The sequence below is a fragment of the Artemia franciscana genome, chromosome 14 (assembly GCF_032884065.1).
Source record: "Artemia franciscana chromosome 14, ASM3288406v1, whole genome shotgun sequence".
Lineage (NCBI taxonomy): Eukaryota > Metazoa > Arthropoda > Branchiopoda > Anostraca > Artemiidae > Artemia > Artemia franciscana.
The window spans coordinates 36300514-36317559 of record NC_088876.1 but is presented as its reverse complement, the minus strand read 5'-3'; the positions used below and the strand labels follow the sequence as shown (position 1 = coordinate 36317559).

General features: G+C 33.8%; 1 long non-coding RNA gene across 3 annotated transcripts in view; it reads right to left on the bottom strand.

Annotated features, from left to right (window-relative positions):
• Nucleotides 1-17046, bottom strand: part of LOC136035653 (uncharacterized) — a 43618-nt gene that overhangs the window by 9465 nt on the left and 17107 nt on the right. For 2 of the 3 annotated variants that reach the window (XR_010619491.1, XR_010619493.1), the window contains exon 1: nucleotides 4504-4593. The exons of the other annotated variant lie outside the window; for it this stretch is intronic. This is a non-coding gene — a long non-coding RNA (uncharacterized LOC136035653). Of the gene's footprint in view, nucleotides 1-4503; nucleotides 4594-17046 lie in introns of those variants that run through there. 3 annotated transcript variants of the gene reach the window in all.

Below are 17046 nucleotides of genomic sequence, written 5' to 3'. Positions count from 1 at the left end.
GCCCAAATTATATATATCCCATCTATTTTGTCACTTGTCTTGGTCCTGTCTCACGGCTAAGGTAAAAGAAACTAACGAAGAAACCGATTTGTAATTATATAGAATTTGCATCAAAACTTGACATTCTCGACTATACAGACAGAAATAATCTGTTTCCCAGAGTTCATAATATGGCTTTATTTTATCTTTTATCTTTATTTTTTATCTTATTTTTATCTTACCTTCTTATCTTTTTATCTTATTTTTATCTTTAACTCAGCTAGGACGGCTAGGACAGCTTATAGAGTATTACTAATACTACTACTGCTATCACTAATTTTAGTCCTATTGCTTCTACCACTACCTCTGATACTTTGTCTACTATTATTTCTAATGCTAAGGGTTTAGTTAAGGGTCAAGTTAAGTGAGAGGGGTGAAGGTCGTGCTGAACTGAATTGAAAGACACTATGTAAATGTGGGCTATTGAAGGAGGCTTTGCTACCACTATCATTAATGCTAAGGGTATTAGTTAGACTTAGATAGAGTATCGAGGATGTTGGTCATCAAAGGAGAGCATTAGCCATATCCCGACAGCGGCTTAGGGTATTAAGCTGAAACTCCCAGAGCTACCAATTTCACTGCCACTTTTGCTGCTGGTTCTACTTCTACTATTGAACTAAATTAAAATAGTTTAAGTGCATCCAAGTTCTTAAGATATCCAGTCTGGATATCTTAGCATAAAGAATGAAAACGATCAAAAATGGGGGTTTTAAAGGGCAAATGAAAATACTGAAGAAAACACAGAAAGTGAATATTTCGAGAGAACAACCGCGTCTCTTCTTCAGCGCGAACAAAATAATATGATCAAGGAAAAAAGCAAAAACCCAAAAACAAGCGCGGAAAGTGCAACAAAACCAATGAAAACAAAAACCGCAAAAAATCTAATAAAATTCAATAAAAGACCAAAGATTAAAATCAAATGCCTAACAAACAAGAAAGTGAGATATTCGTCAAAATCCGCGATTTGCACAAAATCCAAACAAATTTGAACCGCCAGCGACGGATACTAACGAAAAACTGATAAATAAAAGAAAAAATTCATTCACTCAAACAAACCAAACAGCAATTGAATAAATTGGAGAGCTAGGTCACCTGATTTCTGATTTTAACCGTTGCATTTCTTGCCGATAACCTTTGAGACCTAAGGGGTTGATGAAGTATTTGATTATGGGGTTTGGGAAGTGGTTCAACGTTTATTTCGGGGATTACTAAAGTATCGGCTTCTCTTTTGAGAAAACTGAAATACGACTCATTTTTTCTTAAATCTTAGGACTAGAATAGGGTATGAAGTAGAAACCTTCAATGAAAGTTTATGATGCTTCAAAACTAAATCAAAAGGCATTGTGTTTATGCTGGCTGTCAGTAAAAGGTCTGAGTAATATCTCAAGGACGACTGAGAAGTCAAGTTGAAACTTTCGGGGCTACTGCTATTGCTACTTTTTTTCTTAGAAATGAACTAAATCAAAAGAGTTTAAGTGCATGCAGGTTGTCAAAATAACATAGATACAATGTTTTAGGAAGAATATCAGGTTTTATTTTTCAGGAGAGCTCGAGGAGGTGTAGAACTAAATTAAAGGATTTGAGCTTTGATTTTTCAAAAAGATTTGAACTTTGATTTTCAAATGGGCGTATATTACTGAAAATTGTTGAAAAACTTTGTCCAACGTATAAGAAGTAGGCCAAAAGATGGATTCTTAATAGAAAATGAAATAAAAAAAGTTTTTCAACTGAAACCAAGGAGCAACATTAAAAGTTAAGATGAGTAGAAATTATTACGTATATGAGGGGACTTGCTCCCTCCTCAATACCTTGTTCTTTACGCTGAAGTTTGACTTTTTGTTCCAATTATTTAAGAATGACTCCTGAAACGCAAGGGTTGTTTATTTAGAATAATGAGCTTATTTAAAATTTGAAAAAAAAAATCCGTAAAGAGCGAGGTATTGAGAAGGGAGAAACCTCCCACATATACGTAAAACAAACAGATTGTTCTTTTTAAGTTTTAACGTTGCTCCTTACTTTCAGGTAAAACTTCTTTTTTTATTAGTTTCTGATCGTTTTTTTTTTAATAATGTAGGGAAATCCGGCTCCCCTTTATGAAAAAATTCCTTTCCCCCACTATAGAAAGTTCCTTCCACGTAGCCCTCCTGCCGTAAACTGCCTCCCTTCAAAAAATGTCTATGTACCTCCCGATAACTGACACTATGTGTGAACAGTGATCAAAGTTCATAGCTTGAAGCCCTTGCTCCAGTTACTGGGAGGGGGGGGGTGTCAAGTTGTTCTCAAAGATATAGTTATTAGATTTTGAACTATGTTCAACAAAATGGCTATCTCAAAATTTTAATCGGTCAAATTGGGGAAAGAGGGGTTCTGGGGGGGAGGAGGGGCTAGTTGCACTCAAATATTTTACTCACTTAAAAAGGGCACTAGAGGTTTTGATATCTGATCAAATGAGCTTTCTTCAGATCCTCTAGGATTACTGGTAAAATACGATCACTCCTGGGGAAAACATAAAAAAAACAAATAAACACGCATCCTTGTTCTTTTGGTAAAAAATGCAAAATTCTCCATTTTTTTATATAGTAGTTTTAAACATCTACAGAAGGGTTCTCTGATATGCTGAATCTGACTGTGTGAATTATATCAAGATCACTTGATGTTTCGTCTTTTTTCCCTTTTCCGAAAATTGCGCAGCTAATCTCTGGCTCGTAACTCATGATTGGTAGCATTAAATTTGATGAATTTTATATATTTTGAATAACCGTCAAAGTTTAATTTTTTTTTTATGTATCTATTGTTATCAAGACTCTCTTTCTTATTGTTGTGATTGCTTTTGAGCCGCATCGCTCCTTACCTACACTTCGTTATCACAAACTGTTTAAAAACCGAAAAAGATTTAAACAATACTTTTCTTTATCAATTAAACAGGCTCCGTCAAACAAAAACGAGCAGAAATCAATTTAGAAAAAAACTTTTCACGAAAAACTTTTTAAACTAAAAAAAAGAGCTTGATTTAGTGAAAAACGAGCAGAAATAATGTCAAATAATTTTATAAGTTTTGCATTAATGGTATTATTTATATTCGAATAAATAGCCGAATCAAACTCAAAACGAGCAGAGACTAAGGTAAGTATGACTGTCGCCCGCATGCCTTTTTTAACTTTTTTTCTTTTTTAACTTTAACAAATCCAAAATTATTAAGACTCTCAGGAATGAATACCAGTATATACTGGTATTGTCTGTACTATTGATATATAACTATATCAATATAGTTATATCCCCTAGTGATTTATAACTACTTCTAGAGATTTAATATATTGCCTAAACAAAAAAAAAATCAATAAATCAGCACGTAAATCCCTAGATTATTTAATAAAATCACTAGAATCTAGTGATTATTTTCACTGGGTGGCAACCCTGGGCCTGACCCGTTTGCCATAACTGCATCTACTGTTGTTCCAGCGCTATCCTTACTTCTTTAGCCTAAAAGCCTAAAGTCTTATCCTGCACCTATTCCTGATTCCAAACTCCTGACTTGCCACGACTATTCAAGATCTTCCTTTGTTATAAAACTCGTTTGTTTTTTGGCAATAGAAAAGACAGCGTTGTTTTCGTAGTTCTTAATTATTTTATTTATTTCCAAGCCACCTATGTAATGCAATTTGACATGGGAACCAACTACAGAATCAATTTACCATCTTTAAAGTTCATTGAATCTTATAAGCATGATATCTTTTTACGGTTGTTGGACTAATTCTGGACGTCCATAAAAACTATCATCAAATTACCAACTTGCGACAATAGTCAGAAAATACCAGTATATTTAAGCTACCAAACCGCGTTCATTTTTTCAGTAATCTTAGTCACGATGATGTTTTCCTATTTATTCTTTTGATGCTATGAGAAAAAGAGACATTTAGCTCGAAATAAGTATTGTTTTCAGTAAAGTGGAAATCTTGAAGTTAAATACAAAATTAGCAGTTTGAGTTAAGTTTACGAATAAAGGGACTTGAAGTGGTTTTTTTTCACCAAAAGAATCTGACATTATCTATTGTACATGATATGACGGATGTTCTTGACCACGCTGACAACACTGTACCTAAAAGAATTCTTCAGATTTTGTATTCAGTTAAGACGACTGCACAAGCACAAGCGTCATCAGTAAACAGGGCTTCATTACTCTTCGGCTGATTCAAAATGGTCCAACCTTGAATCCCCTAGTGTTCCACTCTGCCTTCATTTTGTTGGAGTGTACTTTACATTAATTATCTAATTAATTAATGATTAGGAGCAAGATTAAATGAAAATGAATAATACAAAGCAAAATATATAATAAAAAATACAAAAATAAAATTCTTAAGTGTGAATTTACCGAGCGTGTACTACTTAAAGTAAAATTTTATTTTCCGCCTTCATTCCTTATAACTAATTCTACAAGAACAATAAAAAAGAAATAACTTTTCTTACAAATAGGAACCACTTAGTTATTCCAGAAAATTAATTTACTAGACCGTTCAAAACACATTTAAGAAACTAAAGAAGTAATTACAATCAAAGACTTTAGTTTTAACTCACTGCAATGAAGATAAAAACAGGGTAAAAAATGTCGCAGTTTGTGACTAAAAGTAAACAGAGAATTCACTGATAATGAGATGATCTTTCCAACTGAATTTAACTTGGCCTCTAGATGAAGGATTTGCAATGCAATTTGCCTCTAAGATTAAGTTAAATCAAAAAGGGGATATTTAATGGCAGTACTTGTAAGATATACACCCACCTAATGTTCTTTTTATATTTTTACTGACGCTCAATCCTAATGAAATATACCAAAGTAAGATAAAAATCTTATACTTTAGAAACAAATTTGGGCTATATATTTGTACATTAGGGATGGGGGTGGGAGTAAAATACAGCGGGTCTGCAAGCCGAAAGTGTTAGGCACAATTATTCTGCATATTATTCTGTAAAATTGTTTTCTAATTTCAAACTATCAAAATACTTTACCCCCACCCCACCCCTAATGAGTAAATATACACCCCAAATTATATATTTTCCATCTATTCTGTCACTTCTTTTCGTCATGTCTTCAAAGAAACTAAAGAAAAAAACGAAAAAAACTCGGCTCTATAATCCGTTAATTAACAACTTGAGCCGTAGGGGGTTTATGATACAAGTACCTTAATGGCTTCTTGGACTTGAAGTATTACTTTTTAAGGGGGCAGTAAATCCAATTGTCTGGGGGCAAACTATAATTTCGTCTAAACTGCATTTTCGTCATGACTAAAAAATGAGAAAAATACAGAGAATCTAGTAACTAGAAAGTTTAGTGACTAAGTAAGCTCTCATCTACAGTTGTTTAAATTTCTTTTCTTGAAACACAAAAAGGATGGGTTTCTAATTTTGCTGTAGAAAAATATTACTCTATTGAAAAAAAGATGGATTTCATTTTTCTTCTTTGAATATCCATTTTACTAATGTGTAAAATGAATTTTGTTCATCATTGAAAAATTAAAACTCTGAATTTGAACTTGCACTAATTGAGGCATTATTATTCAAATTTAATTCGTTATAGTTTTAGAGGAAGGACAGCGTCTTTGGGATTGTCTTAAATTGGAAATTATACATCTAACCACTTCTTGGACTTGGCCCAGTAATTCTGGGGGACAACAAAACTTAATTATGAAGGGACAAACTGACCCTTGCTTTAACTGCGTCATACTTAGTTTTTCTAGATTACAAAATGAGGGGGAAATATTGAGATTCCGATAGCCCCAAGGCTGGAGGGCAATTTGAGTGTTCCTCTACTGTTGTTGAATTTACTATTGTTGAAACGTGAAAAAGTTGGATTTCACATGCTGGTTTTAAAAAACTACTATTTTTGGAAAAGGAAGTTTTTCTTTAGACAAGTTGGATTAAATTTTAACCGTTGAATATTTATTTAATTAAAAACAAACAATTTGAATTTTGTTTGTCATTCCTAAATTTGTGTTTTGAATTTAAATATAAAAAAAGTTGCGTTTCTCTTAGTAATCCTCTTAATCCTGATGAGTACAGGACTCCAGATCAGTGTACGATAAATAGTAACAATGCTGATTATCCCCCTTATAAAAGTCCAAATATGCTGAGTCAACTTTCTCTTCTTTTTCATTTCTTTTTATTTTCTTTTTTTTATTCTTGAATTTTCCTTTTCTGTCTTTTCTTTCACTTTTTAGGTCTGTCTCTTTTCTTTTTCCTTTTCTTTCAAGTTCAAGTTCATGTTCCTTTTATTACCAATATCCATCCATTTATAAACAAAAAAATATCCCAAAGGGCTCAATGGCCCGTTATTTGGGAAAAAAACAACAAAACAAAACATAAATAACTATTAATTACATTCACACTTAAAATATATTTAGAGTCTACTCACCAATCCTCACCCGAGTACAACCGGTCTCCGCACCACCTACTTACAAAAAATAAATAAAAAAAAAAAAATATATATACATCGAGGATCCAACACTCACACCACCCAAATCTAAATAAATAAATTCAATCTAAATAATTAAATAAATAAATTAAATCTTGATAACTAAACAATATAGATAACTGATCAATATTATAATTTAATTTTTTTTTTTTTGATTAAAAAATTCTTCAACCGTTTCTTGAAGGATCCTATGGTACAGGACCGTCAAATCCCAACAGGAATGGAATTCCAGGCACGTCCGACAGCAACTATCAGACCAAAGTCCGTGCGCACTGCAGGGGTGGATGGCACTAGCACATCATCCTTGTTTCTAGTTTCATAAGGACTGACATTTCGAACAATTTCAAAAAGCCCGGAAAAACTTGATGGAAGGTCTCCACGGAAATACTGAAACGCAATGAAAGAGAGGTGTAATGTATGAATATCTTTAATCTTCAGAAGTTCAACAGAAATATGGGTGGTAGACTGAAGAACTTTTGCTGCTTTCAGTTGGAGATTATGTAAAGGTGTAAGTACAGATGGAAATGTTGACATCCACACTCACGAGCAGTAGCATAAATAAGGGTAAATAAGAGAGAAATATAATAGACGATTCTCTTCTATATTTTTTTTCTCAGCTGAAAAAAGACTTCTGAAAATAAAGCCGAAATGATTTGGTTTTTGTTATAATATATTTTGCTGTCTCAGTTAAAATTTTACTCATATTCACTCCTTTCATTTTAGTTTAAAAGGGAGAGACAGCCTGTCCTAAGAAATTATCAAACTGCCTACTCGGAAATATTAGTTATGCACCATGGAGAAGGGAGACGGGCTCATTAACATGTTTTTATGTTTAACATATATTTCAGAAAAGAAATATTTGAATTTTTAATACTGGTGGTTGGATATGCATTGCGACATTCTTATTTTTTCTATATGTTGCCTGCATTGCAGTGACTTGTTTAAATTATTGTTTATGATGTCACTGGTTTTTATTTATTTATTTATTTATACTGTTTGCCAGTTTAAGAGTGATCATTAACGACAAGCTGTATCCTTACCGGGAAGAAAGTGAATTCTGGGAATATTTAATGGAAAAATAGAACTGGCTTCTGCAGCTATCTAGTGTAAATCATCGAGAATATTAATTAAAAAAAGCATGATTTTTGAAATTCGGCCATAATTCCAGTGTCCTAATCAATTTATCTTTGTGAATTGAAGCTGTTCATCGTTTGATTAAACTCTTCTTTTCTGGTTTGGATATTTGATTCGGTCCCTATGGTCTTCCTAAATTCGGTGCTATGTCCTAAAACCGATCTATGGACTTCTTAAATTCGGTCCTATTGCCTAAAATACGGTCTTTCACATTGAGCCAAACCGATATCATTTATGATTCTTTAAGATTTAAAAGTAATATTAATTTTATAAAGCTGTTGATTTACAAGGTAAAGAAAATGGTAAAGTTTATTGGTTATTCTAAAACCACGAGTGCAATAATCGAATTTAGCACTAGAACCCCGTAGTTTGGCATATTTGTGACTCGCTGTGAGGACGTGCTTTCCAAGACTACCGATATATTTTTTAATCCGTTTATCAGTCTGGCAACCAAGGGCGTATCCAAGATTTTCGTTCGGGAGGCAGGAAAATTTTTGATATGGAGGGGGACTTACAAAATAATTACAAAACACATCAAAAATTAGTTTAAATGTACCTATATTACCTTTTTAAGGGTCGAAAAAATATTTCAGGGGGAGTCATACCCAACAGCCCCCCTAGATAATGCCTACCGGCAACTTCTTCTTGTTGCAAATATCAGATAGAAAGCTAACACGGCTTTGCCAGCCAACCAGTAAATAACGCCCTCATGTTAATTTGTTGCGAGATAAAGAGAAAGTCCTGAAGCTAAGAATATCCCACAGAGATTTGAGATGCGGAGGGATGGATAATGGTTTGGGTCACATCTTTCTCTTGCATAGGCACCTTGCCTATTTAAAATGTTGAAGACTTTGACGAAGGAGAAGTTGGGCGGCTTCAACGGATAATGAAATGGGCTACAGTTCTAATTGTTGGGTAAAAGATAATGGTATTAAATTAATTTTATTTATATTTTTAACGTATTTTCTATTAGATCTGGGCTTTATTGAAGTTTTAATAAAAATTATTTTTTATTAGATCATTTCTCAGAATGAAAACTAAGTGCTTGGTACTTATTTAAAAAAAAATATTTAAAAATTATTTAAAAATATTTAAAAAGATTAATAAAACAAAATAAATTTTCTGGATGATGATTTCAAAATAAAAAATAATATAACTTATTAACTTGTTTATTCTTAGATAAACTGTACATTCGAACGAGAAAAATCGAATCCAAGTTGTTTCTCAAAAAATTAAAGTTTTTCAACCACGATTGATGAACGTTTTCTGCGTTTCAACAACAGGAAATTCAATAACAGTAAAAGAAAACCATCCTAGCTGTTTCCCTTTCAAATAATTAGATTCTCAATGTCCCTCTATCTTAGTTGCAATAAACTGATTGTCATACGGTTAAGAAAATTCAAGTTCATTCGTTCATATTTAAGGATTTCACCCCCGCTGAATTGATAGGGTCAAGTCCAAGATTCAGTTAGATTTTGTCTTTTCATTTAGCATAATAGTATGTATTGGCAATGCTCCTTTAAACAAGAGCTAAGAGCTCATATGGCATTGTGACGAGGTCGGAAGAGCCAAGAGCTCATGTGGTATGAAATCTAGCAAAATTCTAAGAATCAATAGATTGCTTTAAAAGGAAAATCAGAGGCTTGATGCCGGTCGGGACTTAAAATAAGAGCTCTTGAGTCACAAGGTCCTTCTCAATATCAAAATTCATTAAAATCCGATCGCCCACTCGTAACTTAAAAATACCTCAATTTTTCAAATTTTTCCTCTCCCTTCAGCCCCCCCAGATGGTCGAATCGGGGAAAACAACTTTATCAAGACAATTTGTGCAGCTCCCTGACACGCCTATCAATTTTCATCGTGCTACCACGTCCAGAAGCACTAAACTCGCCAAATCACTGAACCCCACCACCTAACTCCCCCAAAGAGAGTGAATCCAGTCCGGTTACATCAATTACGTATCTACGACATTTATAAGCGTTTTCCAAGATTTACAGTTTTCCCCTCGAGCTCCCCCAATGTCAACAGCTATGATTGGAATTTGAAAGAAGAGCTCTGAGACATGAGTTCCTTCCAATTATCAAATTTCATTAAGATCCGATCACCCATTCTTAAGTTAAAAATACCTCAATTTTTCTATTTTTCCAAATTAAAAGCCCCCATCTCCCCAAAAGAGAACGGATCCGTACCAATTATGTCAATTGCATATCTATAACTTGTGCTTATTCTTCTCATCAAGTTTCATCCTGATCTCTCCACTCTAAGCGTTTTTCAAGATTTTTGTTTCCCCCCCTCCAACCCCATGTGTCCCCGGATCCGATTTGAATTGAAAATGGAGCATCTGAGACATAAGATCCTTCTATGTATCAAGTTTCATTAAGATCCGATCACCAATTCGTAAGAAAAAGATACCTCAATTTTCACGTTTTCCAAGAATTCCGGTTTCCCCCTCTAACTCCCTTCAATGTCACCGGGTCTGGTTGGGATTCAAAACAAGACTTCTAAAGCACAAGATCCTTATAGATATCAAATTTCATTAAGATCTGATCACCTGTTCGTAAGGTACAAATACCTTATTTTTTTAATTTTCCTGAATTACTTCCCCCCCCCAACTCCACCAAAGAGAGTGGATCCGGTCCTTTTACGTCAGTCACCTATCTTGGTGCTTATTCTTTCCACACAAGTTTCATCCTGATCTCTCCGCTTTAGGCGCTTTCCAAGATTTCCGCCCCCCCCCTAATGACCCTGGCTCCGGTCGGGATTTAAAACAAGAGATCTGAGTTTCGAGGTCCTTCTAAATGTGAATTTTTGCTAAGATACGATCACTCTTTCGTAAATTAAAAATACTTCATTTTTTCAATTTTTTTAGAACTAACCCTCCCCCCAACTCCCCCAAAGAGAGCGAATCTGGTCCTATTATGTCAATCCTGTATTTAAGACTTGTGATTATTTTTCCCGCCAAATTTCATATCCATCTCTATACTCTAAGCGTTTTCCAGAATTTTAGGTTCCGCCCCCCTCCCAAATGCCTCTTCACCAGATCCGGCCAGGATTTAAAATAAGAGCTCTGAGACATAATATCCTTCCAAACATCAAATTTCAATAAGATCCGTTAAAAATACCTCCGTTTAAAAAGTTAAAAATACTTCTTTTTTTTAATCTTTTAGAATTAACCCTCCTCCCCCAACTCCCCCGAAGAGAGCGGATCCGTTCCAGTTATGTCAATCACATATCTACGACTTATGATTATTTTTACCACCAAGTTTCACCCCGATCCCTCCCCTCTAAGCGTTTTCCAAGATTTTAGGTTCCCCCACCCAGCTCCCCCCAATGTCACCGGATCTGGCCGGTATTTAAAATAAGAGCTCTGAGACACGATATCCTTTCAAAGATCAAATTGCATTAAGATCCGATCACTCCTTCGTAAGTTAAAAATACCTCATATTTTTCTAATTTTTCAGAATTACCCCTCCACCCCCACTCCCCAAACATTGTCAAATCGGGAAAACGACTATTTCTAATTTAATCTGGTCTGGTCCCTGATGTGCCCACCAAATTTCACCGTCCTAGCTTACCTGGAACTGCCTAAAGTAGCAAAACCGGGATAGACAGACAGACCGACAGACAGATCGACAGACAGACCGACAGAATTAGAATTTATGTCACTTGGTTAATACCAACTGCCATAAAAACTACTGAAAACTAACTCGGAACCATAATGTTACTATCAGTGTATTCACTGCATTATCCTTGCGGTAGATTATGCATTCTTCATATTTTAATCTACAAGACAGTGAGTTTTTAAACGTAATTGCATTTAATTCTTAAATATTTTTTTTTGTAATAAACTTAGTTTTCTCTGCAGTGGTTTCTCCTTCCAGGTGATTTTTTTCAAATTATTATTTACGAGGAATTTGAGAGGAAAAAATTTATTCGGTTACTGAAAACGTAGGAAGGGGCTGGTTTCCTAGCACGACCCTACTTAAAATTTGAACTTGCATATTCAGACCTACTTATTAACTACTAATGAACTGAATAATTGATTACCACCATAACAACATCGAAAAAAGAGAAGTAGTGGAAAAAAACACAAAACAATTTCTGTACTTAAAATAAAAGTACCATATTTAGAACAAAACACAAACTATCAAACATCGTGGAAGAATGTCGTAAAGCTTTCAAATGAAAGCTTTAGATTCAAATAATTCGAATGAATTCGAATGAAGAATAGATTCGAATGAATCGAATAGATTCGAATGAAGAACGTCGAATAGCTTTCGATGTTTCTCTTCTGACAACTTCTTTATACCTTCACTTTAATTCAAATCACCCCCCACAAGTAAAAAGAGCAGTTGTAACTTCCCTCATTGATCGTGTCCTGAATATAAATGCAGAAATAAACTTTATCAAAGATATTCTTTTTGGTAATGGATACCCCAATCCTTTTGTCAATAAAATAATTAACCGTAGAATAAAAAGACATTCTTGTAAAATCGAAGAAGATACTTCACAATGTGAGGCTATTGATAAGCCCTCAAATATTGTCTATCTTCCGTATATCCCAAAAATTACAACAAAAATAAAAAATATTTGCACAAAAAATAATCTGTACGTAGTTTTTACTAATAATTTTAAATCATTAATTTCTTAAATCTGGTAAAGACCCCAGCTACTCGCCAAAGAGGGGTCTATCAGATACCGTGTGATTGTGGAAATTACTATGTCGGCAGGACCCATCAGAATCTAGAAAAACGGTTACAACAGCCAGCATAAAAAAGGCATAGACAAGGTATTAATTTCAAATAGTTCCAACAACTCCTTTGATTCTGCTTTAGGTTGGCATATATTTAATAATCTGTCCCACACGATACTTTTTGAAAAATCTTCACTCATCAGTACTGATTTGGGAACAAAACAGGTGGTTCGAGAATCAATCGAAATTAATCTCAAAATAAATAATAGTATTTCTTTGAAGAGGGACTTAGGGGAATAATCACTAAATTCTTTATATTCAAATTTAATTAAAAATGATCTAAGAAAATATTTTACTAAACCGATTTATAATAGTATTGAACCACCTACGAAAAGGCCTTTGAGACAGGCTACTAAAAAAGCAAGGTTGGCTCTGAGAAGTTGCATTTAATCACTTTGTTCTCTTTAGTTTGAATGAATTTATATTCTCACTTCATTCTTTTTGACAGTCCTGGTTGAACTTCGTTGAAGTAAGGATGCTAGGGCTGTTTTTTTTAAAAAAGTCTTTAGAAAACATTATTTAGTTTTAATTCTCACAATTTAATGTAAGTTTTTTATATATACATATTTTCTCTCTTGTTCTCGTATTGTGCTGAAGACGGCCCTTAGACATAGGGCCGAAATATTCACAAAACTGATTTCCACTGTCTTGAAAAGATTTTCCCTATTGTTTCTACTTTGTATTCGTTTATACCCTAGAGAGACAAAACAGGGTTACCCAGGTGAAATGTCGTCAAAACAGTACACTATATAAAATGGGAGGCCTAGCAAAAGCTTTAGGTATTTAGGCACCGACCCATATCTTTATATTAAAAACAAAAATATATTTTTCTCAATTAAAAACAAAAATTTGTGTGTTTTCTGTTGTTATTTATCTGTTTCCTTTTGAGACTTTTTCAAAGGAAAAGTTTCCAAAATTTCCAGAATTTCCTTTGGAAACTCTGTTTCCTTCTGTTGTTATTTATCTGTTTCCTTTGGAAACTTTGTGCATTGTCATGCTAACTGGATTCTAGTGATGACTGAAATATTATTATTTCAAATCTGATGATTGAGACATTAACGTTAAACCGAGTTGTTAGGATGAGGATCCGTCTTTAAATTAGAAAAAATTTGACTAAAAAATTGACTATATGCTGGTGAGAAATTAGAGTTTCACAAAATTTGATTAAGCTCTTAAAAAGCTGTCATGCAATTATATATATATATATATATATATATATATATATATATATATATATATATATATATATATATATATATATATATATATATATATATATATATATATACGACTGTATTTGAGAATTATAAAGAAGCTTTAAAATACACTCAGGAAAATATACTTTAGCTTACGTATCATACCTAAGTTTCTTGACACCTTTATTCGGAGAAGCTTAATATGGTTCTTAAATGAAAGACTCTCATGTACAAGGGCCCTTAGAAACCTAAAAAGCCTATTTTGTGATCTAGAAAGCTTTATTACCAAAATATTTTTATCTCGCTCGGCACAAACAAGCGTACTGTCATCAGCAAATGCAAATAAATCAATACTTTGTTCAATATATATTGAATTAGGATTCTGCAACTCATCTGGGTGACACATATTGCAACAAATTGGCGTTGGAGCATCTTTTATGGCCCAATATACGTCATTGGCGTATACTATGTAAAGAAAAGGGTCAAGGATAGTCCCTTGTGGAATACAAAAGTCTATTCGGCCTTAATGTCAGACCCTGGATCGAAAGAAATAAACCTGCCATGAAGACAAGATTGCAACAATTCTTATGCTTCTCCCCGAACACCAAAATGCAAAAATTTTGCAAGAAGAATATCGTGGGACAAACTGTCAAAAGCATATCTCACAAAAAAAAATGGCCGCTTGCGTTTTTATCAACTCTAAAGCATTATTCACAATTGAGAAGGCCAATACAAACCTGTTCAGTAGAATGCTTTAGACGAAACCCAAACTGGTGCTCATGGAAAAATTTCTTCGCTTCAAAGAAATCTACAAAACGAAAATGCATTGATTTTTCAAAAATCTTTGAAAATGTAAAAAGAAGCGAAATAAGCCCATAGTTTGAAGGTTCACTTTTGCTACCATCTTTGTGGATGACGATTATACGCGCGGACTTCTGTGCCTGAGGGAAAACTCCATGTTCAAACGGCCTATTAATTAGCAGATTAATTTTATTAGCGGAGTTACTATTGTTGGGAGAATAGAATACTAGAGTGGGTACTAAATCAGTTTCTGAAGAAGATGATCCCTTGAAATTAGAAACTATCTGAAAAAACCTCTGTTTCAGTTACTTGTTCAAGCACAAAAGATGAGTGGCAAGAAGGACCCAAATATGTAGTAAAATCACTAATAGATATTGATTCAGATACAGAATTAGCTTTAAAACGACCAATTGAAGCAAAATACAATGTAAATTCCCGCTTTATCTCTTCTTCTTTATCATTATCCTTTCCGTCTAGCTTCTACTTTGTTGGTAATGGTGAAGGCGAATGACCAGGCTTAACAACGGAATTCATAATCATCCATGTTTTTTATATCTTTCTCCCAATCTGTTTTCTATTCTTTTCTCCCAAATTTTCTACGATAATAATAATCTTTTTTAACCTACGTGCTGCTGCCTTAAATATATTTCGATACTCTCTGAAACGATGAAGTCGCTCAGGTGTAGAATGATTACTGGAAACTTTCCAAAGATAAGCTTTTCGCTTAGCACACTTTACTAATCCAGGAGTCATCCACGGACACAATGGGGCTGACCTCTTGGAATCATTTTTCTTCTAGTCACGTAGATATACCTCAACGAAAGTGTCCTTGATCACCCCATAAAAGTTTTCGAACACATCGTTTACAGGCATATTAAAATCATCCATAAATTCCCATGATGCTTCCGATAGTTTCGACCTAAGGTTTGAGATCTTTTGTGAGAAAATGCTGACTTTGAACAAATGATTTAGTAGGATGGGTATTCAGCATATCAAATTTAGAGCAAACAGGAAAATGGTATCCAAAATAATTACAGCACTATTTCTATAAGAAATAGAGAAAATATGTTGTCAATTAAAGTGGCGGACGACTCAGGGATACGTGTTGGGATTAAAATAGAAGGATATAAAAATAAAAAAAGGATACAAAATAGAAGGAAATAGAAACCAAAAAAAGTAATAGCAGATAAAAAAAACCAATCGCCATTGATGACTTTTTATTCATTAGGTTAATATTTAAATCACCCATAAATATAATATAAAATTCAGACTATGAATTTTTTCCAGAACACCTGTAAGAATATCAAGGAAAGAACTAAAGGATCCATTAGGGGAGCGATAAACCTCTGCAAATAGAATGGTTTTTGATTAATTAATAATTCAATGCAAAGCGACTCAAATATTTATTCAAAATTAACAGAAAGATCTTTACAAACCGAATATGTACAGCCATTAGCAATGTAAAAAGCAAGATCTCCTTGAGACATTTTCGACCTATTTAACCGTTAAATTGTGTAGCCTGGAATACCAACCATTATGATTATTATCATTTCAAAATGTTTCATACAATCCCTAGGGGAGTGCATTAGGGGATGAATGCGACTTACAAAAAAGGAATTTAAATTCATCAATAGACGAACAAAGGCCTTGAACATTCAGCTGTGTAACTGAGAGCTCACCAACCCCAACTTGGTCTTCGAACAATCTACCGATATATTTGGTTTCTTTTTATCAACAACCCCTAAATAATCGAATTCCCACATAATCGCACTTCCCTCATTCAATACCCCTTCTAAATCTAACGGACCTAGGATAGAAAAACAATAAAAATTATTAGATGCATTCAATGTGTTATTACAAACCAGTTCAATCAAGTGCTCACCTTTGTCTGAACACACCATGATAGCTTGGGGATGAATTTGGATCATTGGATGAATTTGGATCATGGATTCAACATTAGGGATAGTTGATACCTACAAGTTTTTGAGCAAAAATATAAAAAAAGACAAGAACAAAAAAATAGCATCCGTGCATAAAAATTAAAAAAACAAATGATCAGTAAAGACAAATCAAACGAGACCAACCTAAAAAGAAAAAAGTTAGAAAAAAATGTAATTCTTTTTACTAGAAAAAAACACAGTACATGAAAAAACACAAGAAAAACAAGCAAAGAATGATAAATTGAAAGATCATGTTCAGTCTACTATATACCTAAGTTTTCGTGCAGAAGGGTCTCCAGGAAACTTAACGAAAATCTTGCCACGATCCGACCACACATTTTTCATACCAAATTTGTCCCTTGCTAGTTTTATGATGTCACAACGATGTTTTGTAAGAGCTTCCGAAACGTAGATACCAGTTTTTACCAGTTTGGACTTTGTCTTGTGTATTTTGTAAGCCAAATCTCGACTTATAATTTTGACAAAAACTGTAGGAACTTATCCAGACTATTTTGTGATTGCCATGTATTGCTCATTCTGAACCGGTAAGTAAGTGCTATGTCATTCTCCAATACATTAACACTCATATTTTGGTTGAGCACACCAAGCACAGTAGTTTTCAGACTCACTCCTTGTTCTGCTTAATTCCCTTGAACACATGACTGTGAAGCACAGCATTCTGGTTGTATCCGTCTAGCTTTAGTTTAAGTCTTCCGATTC